Raw genomic sequence first — 10,419 nt, forward strand, 5'->3', positions numbered from 1 at the left:
AAATCAGCCTAACATCAATCAGAGGTCATAACAGTCTCTTGAAAATCTCAAATGGCCAGGGGCCCAGCAGTACAGTAATATTTAAATATTTAATACTTTTCTAGCAGGTGAAATTGTTTTGTACTAATGTCAGTTAATATCTATAGGAAGTGAACTGAGCTGAATATATTGTCTCTGCAAAAAATTTCTAATATTCTGAAGATGAGAATGGTAAATGGTGGCTGCTTCCTGCCAAAGACAACCAAGAAGAGAAGATGGAAAGCATTGGGACAGGGTTTATATTGTCAGGAAGGGTTTCCTATTGAGAGTTATTAAACATGAACAGGTGGCACTTCGTTAATTAGTGGGCTAGGGAGCTGGAACATTAAAATCTCGTACGACCTGTAAAATGAGAATGAGCAATGACTGGATTTTCCTGTGACCTCATATTTGAGCCGTTTTCATGGTTTCTTTAATATGTACTTAGCATACAGCCAGCCATTCCCTCCTGTTTATCACAAGAAGTGAAAGCCTGCGCCCACATAAAGCCTTGAATGTATATCACAGCATAGCTGTGAGAGTCCCAAATCGGAAACAACCTATGTGTCCGTTAAAAAGCGAATGGATATAAAAATTGTGGTATATCCACTCAACAGAATGCTCTCCACCAATAGAAAAGAACAAACTATTAATACAACATAGATGAATCCTGAAAATTTTACTGAGTATAAGAAGCAAGGCAAAAGTTCATACCATGTAAATCCACTTACATAAAATTCTAGAATATGAAAACAGCAAATCAGTGATGGCAGAGGAATGGGGGTGAAGTGGGGAGGGAGAAATGGGTTATACAAAGACTTAGGGAAATTTGGGGCAGTGGCATGTTCAGTATATTGATTGAAAGTTCTTGTCTTAAAAACATTCTTCGTATCCTAGCTCCATCTAAATAAAACTAGTGGTGTTTGGAAGATAAGCCGGATCTCCCAAGAAAGGTTGTTAGAACGGATTCTAGATCACAGTGTTGCTGTAAGGTGGCAAAGTATACCTTGATTCTCAAGAGGACCCATCACATTCATGCAGGAGGTGATGTTGCTCAGGTTTGTCTGGGTCGGCCCGCTGGCTTACAAAGAGTGTTTGCTAGCGGCGGCAATCACAGAGGGCCTTTGCCCAAGATAACCAGCTTTTTTCTCCCCTCTGGCTTCGGTGATTCCCTCGGGCAGAAAGAACCCAGAGGACCTTTTCCTGGAAAGTAGGGACCAGGATGTGATTCTGCAAAGCACCAGCTTGCTTGGGAGTTTTAAAAAGCATACTAAAATAAGGAGACAGGGGCACCTGGCTCAGTGGGTTAAAGCATCTGCCTGCCACAATGTTGCGAGTGTGTGCGCACGTGCAAACACACACACACACACTCAAATGAGCCAGGAAAGTTCCTTTGCATTTTGTTACAGTCAGAAATTCCAACACTTAGCAGTTTATTAGAGTCATAGGCCTATTTCAAAAATGCAAAAACTTCAGGATAACGTTTCCATAGTGTGTACAATGGTATTCTGAAGCCAAAGGTAGGATGTTGGATGTGCTACACGGGGCTCTGCAGGTGAAAGCTTAGGGAGACATTCCTACTCTCCTCCTGCAGAAATTCTGACCAACAGCCTATCAGAAATTCTGGGGACTCAGTAATCTAGAAATCAGCAATCAAGGAATAAATAATAAAGAAATAAAGGAATCAGAAATATAGAAATATAGTTAACTTAAAAAACCACTTATCTGTATAGTCTTTTTTTGGAAACACAGCTATAGAAAGGTTTGCCTCCAATCAGTCCTGTACCTAAGAGTGGGTCAGTTTCCAGTTGCAGGTGCTGGGGAATGTGTCTCATCAGCAAAGAGGGCAGGAGGAGTCTTTTGGGGCACAGGATATCTGGGCCTTGTCCTGCCTTCCAGAATACAGGTGTGCAAGACAGTGTGGGGAACAAGAGCCCAGGGAAACACAGAACAGAGGAGGGTGTGAAAGCCCATCAAAGAGAAAAGAGTTTCTTTTCAATTAGTTTAACAGACTAAAAAAATAAAATAAAGGCCACAAGAATCCCTGAGAGAGAACAGAGTCAACATCAGCCTGGGACCCTCTAGGCCACTCCGGGCTCTGGAGCCTGGAAGGAGTGGCTTCCCCTCCTGGGAGCAGGAGGATGGCCCTGGGCATCAGGACAGATCTCCACTGGAGTGGTGATGTCACGCCATGGCATGAAAGCCAGGAGCAAGCTCTGGGGAGGGCAACAAGGGAAGGGAGGGGACCGCCCATTTCTCTGGGTCCCTTGTGTCCGAACCCCTGAGACTAGGCTGCAGGCACTTGGAAGCCATGTGGGTGGGGAGAACAGTACTGCGTGGGCTTTCCTAAAACACCGAAGGGGACATGGGGAGGTGGGTCCAGGGACACTGTCCTGGTATCAGGAGGACTGTCACCAGTAACTGCTTCTCCCAAGGGGAGACATTGCTCGTCCAGTTGTTGTATAAACCTTTACTGATTTCCTACAATGACAGGCATCACAGTGTAAACACATATCATCTATATATTTTTTTTTTAAAGATGTTATTTATTTATCAGAGAGAGAGAGGGAGAGAGAGCGAGCACAGGCAGACAGAATGGCAGGCAGAGGCAGAGGGAGAAGCAGGCTCCCTGCTGAGCAAGGAGCCCGATGTGGGACTCGATCCCAGGACGATGGGATCATGACCTGAGCCGAAGGCAGCTGCTTAACCCACTGAGCCACCCAGGCGTCCCTATTTTTTAAAGATTTTATGTATTTATTTATTAGAGAGAGAGAGCACACAAGCAGGGGGAACAGCAAAGGGAGAAGAAGCAGGCTCTGCTGAGCAGGGAGCCCAGTGTGGAACTCGATCCCAGGCCCCTGAGATCATGACCTGAGCCAAAAGCAGACTCTTAACTGACTGAGCCACCCAGGCGCCCCTACATTTCATCTGTATTTTAAGAGGCCTTCACCGTCAAATAAGTTTAAAGTGGAGCTGTGTTAGGGGTGGTGAGGGCTCCCGGGCTCACCGTGAGACGGGATGGTCACCAAGGACCCTCCTCAATGAGATGACTGCTAACGCTAATATTAAAATTAAATGCATGTTTGTTGCAAACACTCATTGGCTTGTTCTGACCCCATCATCTAGCCAGCTTCATCCATGGTGTCACAACAAGTTCTGGGCTTTCCTCCAAAGCTGGGTGAGGGCTATAGGAAGGCAGTGGGAGGGAATGAGAAAAGAACTTATCAGTCTGGGGCCAGATGTTTTCTAGACGGTCTGACGGCAACACGCACATCCCCACAGCAGGCCTCACTGATAACCCGCCCCGGGCTGACTCACAACTGGAATGTTCCCGTCCTGGCTTCTGGGCAGTCAGGGGCCACAGGGGCACCCCCTCTGCCTAACTCCGAGCTCCACCCATTCCTCTACGCCGAGCCCACCATCCCTGCATGGGGAGCTGGTCACACCCCGCCCCCACCCATTACAGTGAATGGAGCGGGTGATGGTCTGATCCCATTTGGAGGCATGAATATTTTGATACACAAATGACAAAGGATGTCATCATCATCCTGAGCAATCTCAGGACAAAATTGTTTTACAAGTTATTCGTCATGCTAAATAAACAAACACAGTTTGTTCAAGTGGACTTTAAGCCAGTATGTAGGCACTGGGTAATTTTACTCCACCTTCAGGCCTCCGCTGGCCCTCTGTGGCCTCCCCTCTCTCCCTCATCCTCCCTGATTCCCCACATCAGCTCTGAGCCTCAGTCCCTCCTGCTCCTGCTGCTCCTACCTCTGCTGTCTGTCCCTTGTCTCTAATCCTCAGAAATGGAGGAAGAGTCAGAAGTGAACAACAGGAGGTAGAAAGTTATTCTTTGGATGTTGGATTCCAGAACCTGCCTCAGAGGAGCTTATCCACCTTGCGCCAAGGGCATCGGTGCTCGGAGAGGAGGGGATAGACAAAGCAATGCCCGAATCGACACTGGATTCTTCCAAGGGCTGAGCTAAACCTCCAGAATGTTCTGATTTCTTCCGCTTCCTCTCTGTTTCTGCCTCGGTGGTTATGAAGCAGCCATATTAAAACCAAAAACAAAACTAAAAGCAAAGCAAAGCATGAGATCTGGGCATGCAAAGGGCTTCCAAGGCCTTAAAGAAACGAGCCATACAAAACTCACAGAGTTTTGTACAACTCTCAAGGTATCTTGCTGAGCATGGAGGTGTCTAAGACCAGTATTTAATGACCATGACCGTTAGCCAGAGGAAAGGCGCAGACCAGCCCAAAGGAATAGGGGGTATAAAGAGAGGCAATGGAATGTCTCAACCAGCAGAAAATAGATGTTAACAGGTCTTGGGCAGGGCATGAGGGAGACATGCATGGGCATCTCACTAAGTCAGAAGCAAGGAAAGTCAAAGGCTAATGGAATGAAGTCAAAGGGACACACGAGCCAATCTGAAAGGACTTTCACTCGCCTAAGACTGAACAGTTTTAGCACCGACATGCATATAGTATCTATAATGGACAGAAACGTCATAATGATAGGGGAACAAAATGAAACAACAGAAAATCCTGCCCTGGTCACCATTAGACGTTTCAAGGGCACAACCCAGTTCTCTGACAGTTGATAAATAAATGGACAGAATCGAGCATTTATCCTATCTTTATTGAATCAGCTGCATTTCAGGAAAACCTAGTAGTTGCTAAGGAAGTCTTCCATTTTAGCAGCTAATAGAAGCAAAAAGAATGATAGAGTCCAAAAGCCCACCAACCTCAAGCACCATGAAACAATGAGTGCGGACGGAGATCATCGCAAGATGTTGGAATCACGCATGGAAGCGGATGCGGAGCTTTTCCGTGGAGGGATCAGGTCAGCGCCACCTGCGCCTGCCCAAGGGTCTTAGCACAACCAGAGGTAGCTGGAAGCTATTATATGACCCCCAATTTGCACCAGCAAATTCTCCACTGGCCTACTCTCAATTTTTCTTGCCTCCAAAGCTGAATCTGAATCTGAACCAGCCTCTACACCTGACGTGCAGTGCACAGGACATACAGGTAATGGAGAGCACCATGGGATATGGAGGACACCCCAGGAAATTAAAAAAAAAAAATCAAACCTAGAACATGGAACCTTCTAGAATGCGTCACTCTCTCTCAGAAATCAGTGGCATTAAAGCCAAAAGAAAGAGAAGACTGCCGTAGACCAAAAGGGACCTCAGAGACATACAACCAGATGCAATGTGTGGACCCTTTTAATCCTGATTCAAACAACCCAACTTTTAAGACAACTTTGAGATAAATGGGGAAATGAATATGGGCAGATGTTAGGTGATATGAAAGGAATCATCATTAATTTTCTTGAAAGTTTAATGGTCTGGGGTTTTTACATTTTTTAAAAGATTTTGTTTATTTATTTATTTATCTGAAGGAGAGAGCATGAGCCAGGGGAGGGTCAGAGGGACAGAGAGAGAGACTCTCAATGAGACAGCACTAAGGACAGAGCCCAAGGCTGGGCTCCATCCCATGACCTTGAGATCATGACCCAGCCTGAAATTAAGAGTCAGTCGCTCAACCAACTGAGCTACCCAAATGCCCAGGTTTTATTTTTATTTTTTAAGTATTTTTACCTGAGTTCGAGAAGCATGCTAAAGTGCACAAGAAAAATGATGTATCTCCCATTTGCTTTGAGACAATCAGTACCAACAGAAGGCGAGATAGATAAAACAACACGACAAAATGCTGATAACTGTAGCTGAGTGATGAGTATCTAGGAGTTCATTATACTATTTTTTTATTATTATTATTTGTCAGAGAGAGGGAGAGCACGAGTCGGGGGAGGGGCAAAGGGAGAAGCAGGCTCCCTGCTGAGCAGGGAGCCAGATGTGGGGCTCAATCCCAGGACCTTGGGATCATGACCTGAACCAAAGGCAGATGTTTAACCCACTGAGCCACCAAGACATCCTTCATTATACTATTCTGTCTACTTTTGTATACACTTGAAATTTTCTTTAACAAAAAGTTAAGAGAAGGCAGAAACTGACCAGTTTTTTTTTTAAATTTAAATTAACATGTACTGTCTTATTAGTTTCAGAGGTAGAGTTCTGTGATTCATCAGTCTTATATAATACCCAGAACTCATTACATCACGTGCCCTCCTTAACGTCCATCACCCAGTTACCCCATCCCCCCACACCCCTCCCCTCCAGCAACCCTGTTTGTTTCCTATGATTAAGAGTCTCTTATGGTTTGTCTCCCTCGATGATTTCATCTTCTTTTATTTTTCCCTCCATTTCCCCTATGATCCTCTATTTTGAGAAACTGACCAGCTCTAAACTTGAGCAAGTCAGTTCACCTTTCTGGGCTTTGGTTTCCTTATGGGTGAAATCAGTTCATTGAAATAACCAGCTTCCAGCTCTGGATTTCTGGGGTTCTTTATCCTCTCTTTGGTTTGGCACTGCTCCTCCCCCCCACCCAAGATTTTTATTTATTTATTTATTTGACAGAGACAGCGAGAGAGGGAACACAAAGAGGGGGAGTGGGAAAGAGAGAAGCAGGGAGCCCGATGAGGGCTTGATCCCAAGACGCTGGGATCATGACCTGAGCCGAAGGCAGACACTTAATGACTGAGCCACCCAGGCGCCCCGGGAGCCAATTTTAAATGCCTTTCTGGTTATGTCCATGTGAAGAGGCATCTGCAGTATTGGTTGCATAGGAAGTGGGGGATGGGAGGCTCTGAGGGAAGAAAGGGGAAGGCGGAACCAACTCGTGGTTAAATGGTGATAAACAAGGGTTGACTGGTGTTTTGTTTTAGGTAGACAAGGAACTGCAAAAGGGAAGACAGATTTGTCTGATGCAACTTTCTTGTTTCTAAACTGTGTTTTTGTTTTTCAGTGTATACTATTGGTTAATTTCTGTATGGGAACCTCGATGCTGAGGGTTGGAACAGGAGGATTTCTTGTTTACCAGTTGGCCTAACACAGAGGGAATGGCTTTCTTCAGCTCAGGTGATGTGGCTGGTTCAACCCCCCAAATTCTTACCCAATATTTTATTTTTTTGTAGCAAAATTCCAAGCGTGTAGGGAGAGTTTGCAAGGAGATGGGAGCAACTTGTGAGCAGGGCAAGCAGAGGGTAGAAAGTTCTTGATGAGAAGCTCTAGATTCTCTATGTTATAAAATGTAGAAATACAAATCTGGCTTCTGGACCTTGTACTTTCTATCAGCTGTGAGGTAATACAGGATTGGGCCATATGTCAAAGGAAGTTACATCTGTTAAAAAAAAAGTCACCTTACAAAATGAATTGGGACTTATTTATATTGTGGTTATTCAGCAAGTTATGGGGCGATGACTGGATTGATCTAGAATTCTTTGATCTCAGAATATTTCTAGCGTTATCTCTCCTATGAACCACAGACCCCTATAACCAATTGCCCCTTCAAGATTTCTACTTGAGAGTTCAACAGGGTCCTTGAGCCTTCCATACCCCATATGAAGTCATGATGTCGACGACCACCCCCAATAACCGACCTGCAGTCTCCCCTTTTCAACTGAAGGCAACTCTATTCTTTCAGTTGCTCAGGCCAAATCTTAGAGTCACCCTTGACATCTCTTACAGTTTGTGCCCCATAGCCGATCCATCAGTAAATCCTGTTGGATGCTTCCTTCAAAATATTTTTGTTTTCCCTGCCTCCTTTGACAGAGTGAATGGGAGTCCCTGACTAGAACTGGATCACCCCCTTCACCTCCAAGGTCATGACTTCACCATGCATATCTATGTTGAGAAAATCAAGACTTACCTCTTTTGACCTTGGTATCTACTTTCTCCTGGCACCACAAGCATCTCAGGACTCCCTGGAGAGTCCTCAGTCCTGAAACACTCATCCTCATGTGACCTACGCATTGGCCTTTCTGACACTTTCTGGCAGCCTCTTCCAACCCTGACCCACCATGTCTTCTGGAACGTTTCGTCAGAGGTCAGCTAAGTACCCTGCGTCTTCTACCTCTTCTCTAGCTGTCCCCTTCATCATGGTTCTCTAAGCCAGCACTGCCCAAGAAAAATGTAATGTGAGCCGCATATGTAATTCTCAATTTTCCAGTTGTCACATTAAAATAAACAGAAAAAAGGCAGGTAAAACTAATATAACATTGTATGTCGAGTATACTCTTATCATAAAAAAGCAGGTAAAATTAATTTTTATAATATATTTCATCAAACACAACAGACATACAAAAACCCATTTTATGTAGCTCAATATATTCCAACAAGCAAAAAGCATAAAAATATTAATGAGGTACTTTGTATCTTTTTTTCATACTGTCTGAAATCTGGTGCGCATTTTGCACTTAGGGTATATTTTGCTTTGGTTTTTTTGATGGTTAAAGTGTCATGAAGTCCTACCAAAACATGAAGGCTATGTTTAACAGAAAGAATAATTTACAGCATTTCAATTTTTAGCTTAATTGGAATGAAGTGCAATTAAATATTCAGTTCCTCATTTCAAAGTGCTCTCTAGCCACGAGTGGCTGGCGGCTGCCATATTGGACTTTGTCCATCTAAGGGAAACCTCACTTTTCCTGCTGCTCTCAAGAGCTGGGTCTTTTCTAGACTTTTTGTGTATCTGTGAGCCCGAAGGTGGATGGACATCTTCCTCCACACTCATCACTGCTTTCCTGGGACATTCTCCCTGGAAATACCACAAAGCCTGGGTAGATGCCACTTTTCCTCATAGACCTCACTTCCTGGCTCACTGCCACTTTCTTTAACACTCTCCAGTCACGATCCTTGGAAATATCAGTATCTCTGAATACTATTTCCAATAGAAGGGCTTTCAGTTCTCCACGAATGGTCTTGTCTGCTTAGCCATTTGTTCCCATGGTCAGACCCTAGACCTGGTCTGTCCACTGTCGACACCCCTTTAGAACTCGAGATGTCATGCATCCTGCTCTCCTATCATGGCTCACGCCTTTGTGTGCCTTCCACACAACCAAACCACCTGTGCATTGATTCGTCTTCAACTACAGCCCCCTCCTGTCTTGCCCAGCTTTAAATGGATGGTCCATTGTCAGAGTCCTTTGCTCAACTGTGCCTTCAAGATATGCTTCACCACACCCCTCTGACTCTGTCCCCCACACCTCCAAGTCTGCACCTGCACCCACACAGCTGAAAGTGCTGGAGGAGGGCACGTCTGCCTGGCTGCCACCATAGTCACCCCTGGCCACCCTCAGTGGGTCTGCAGAGCTGACCCAAATCCAATCTGAACTTCGTCCCTGATTCTCCTAGACGGTAGTTTACTCTCCTTCAAAAAGTACAAAAGACTTCCACTTAGCTAAATTCATTTTCTCCCCCAGATAGACCACTGAGGAAAGTTACCCGCTGCCACGTTTTCCTGATTTGAAGAAAGACATAATGCCCAACTTATGGGGTTAACATGAAGGCTTTACATAACTTATGTAAGTCACATATGCCAAAAGTATGCATATCAAAAAATCAGAGACATTAGTTTTAGGAAACCGCTAGGCCAAATATGTTCTGATAGGATCTGGCATTTTCCTTTTTTTTAAAGAAATTGAGAAATAATTGATATCTAGCACTGTGTGAGTTTTAGGTAGATCACATGCTGGTGGGATACACTTACATATCCCCAAATGATTACCAGAATAGTTCTAATTATTATATTTCTTTCTTATGGTGAGAACATTAAAGACCCAGTTTCTTAGCAACACTCAAGTAGATAAAATGGTTTGTTAGCCATAATCACAGTGCTGAGCATTTGATGGATTTGGCATTTTCAATACACACAACAGTAAAAAGACAAGGACTTGTGATTTCCTATTGACTGAATCCCGAATGCCTGCCTGCCTGTCTTTTCATGCATTCACCATCCAATTACTTAAGTGCTACCGGTTGTGGATGATCTTGGTCCCCTCCACCCATGGTCATAAATAGGAACTGAGAAAGGCTAACTTGCCAGAGTTTCCAGAAAAGGTCTAAGCATTCATGTCAAGCCTCCTCAATGTTCCCTGCCCATCACCAAAGGAGCCATGCGTCTGGATGTGGGCTATGCGAAATCAGCCATCTATGCTTACCTGAGATCTGCCACTCCCGTGAGTCTTCTTGCCAACAGATGGCACTTTGGGTCTTGATGTAATTTTAGTCCTACAATTATGGAAGTGGAAGATAACCCATCGGGTGCCCATGTACTGTTATGAAGACTTTTTTTTTTTTTTTTTAATAGGCTTCATGCTCAACGTGGGACATGAACTCAAGACCCTTGAAACCAAGACCTGAGCTGAGATCGAGTCAGAAGCTTAACCGACTGAACCACCCAGGTGCCCCATGAAACTTTTTTTGACAATAAGTTGCTAGTTCCTATTCTTGCGTTTCCAAACGAGGGTTATCCCCAATCGGTATTAGTACAAAATATTCTTGA

The sequence above is a fragment of the Mustela nigripes genome, chromosome 7 (genome assembly GCF_022355385.1).
Source record: "Mustela nigripes isolate SB6536 chromosome 7, MUSNIG.SB6536, whole genome shotgun sequence".
NCBI classification, from domain to species: domain Eukaryota; kingdom Metazoa; phylum Chordata; class Mammalia; order Carnivora; family Mustelidae; genus Mustela; species Mustela nigripes.